Raw genomic sequence first — 656 nt, forward strand, 5'->3', positions numbered from 1 at the left:
ACAGATCCTGGATAGACTTGGAACAGATCCTGGATAGACTTGGAACAGATCCTGGATAGACTTGGAACAGATCCTGGATAGACTTGCGACAGATCCTTCGTAGAGCTTCTATATAGTGTTAGGACAGCCTCTAACTAGATAAGATAGCTCCTGAGCCAGTCAACCAGCTGTTAAAGCACGGCAGATAGTTCCTGGGTAGATCAGATAGCTGCTATGTAGGTTTAGGACGGCGCCTGCTTATTATAAGAGCAGCTGCTAGGTAGAACACACAACTATGCTAGGCAGGCCACACAGGTTCAGTGAGGTGCGGTCACAGCTACGCTAGGCAGGCCACACAGGTTCAGTGAGGTGCGGTCACAGCTACGCTAGGCAGGCCACACAGGTGTGGTCACAGCTACGCTAGGCAGGTAACACAGATGCGGTGACAGCTACTGTCGGCTGCTGACTGAGTTCTGTTGAGTATCCAGGTGTGTCGAGGTGATGCGCGTGTGCGCGCTATCATATCATATCAGTGACGTGAGCGACCGTCAGCGATGACTTATCGGCCGGTCAAACATTGATACCGCTGTATGTAGAACTGTCGTCACAGTAAGAGCTGTGTGTGTGTGTGCGTGTGTGTGTGTGTGTGTGTGTGTGTGTGTGTGTGTGTGTGTGTG

General features: G+C 51.2%; 1 protein-coding gene across 1 annotated transcript in view; it reads right to left on the reverse strand.

The window, feature by feature from the left end:
- Positions 1-656, reverse strand: part of LOC106815525 (15-hydroxyprostaglandin dehydrogenase [NAD(+)]-like) — a gene marked incomplete at its 3' end in the record, with an annotated part of 7160 nt that overhangs the window by 4625 nt on the left and 1879 nt on the right. The window lies entirely within an intron of this gene.

Source organism: Priapulus caudatus, unplaced genomic scaffold (assembly GCF_000485595.1).
Source record: "Priapulus caudatus unplaced genomic scaffold, Priapulus_caudatus-5.0.1 Scaffold1138, whole genome shotgun sequence".
NCBI classification, from domain to species: Eukaryota; Metazoa; Priapulida; class Priapulimorpha; order Priapulimorphida; family Priapulidae; genus Priapulus; species Priapulus caudatus.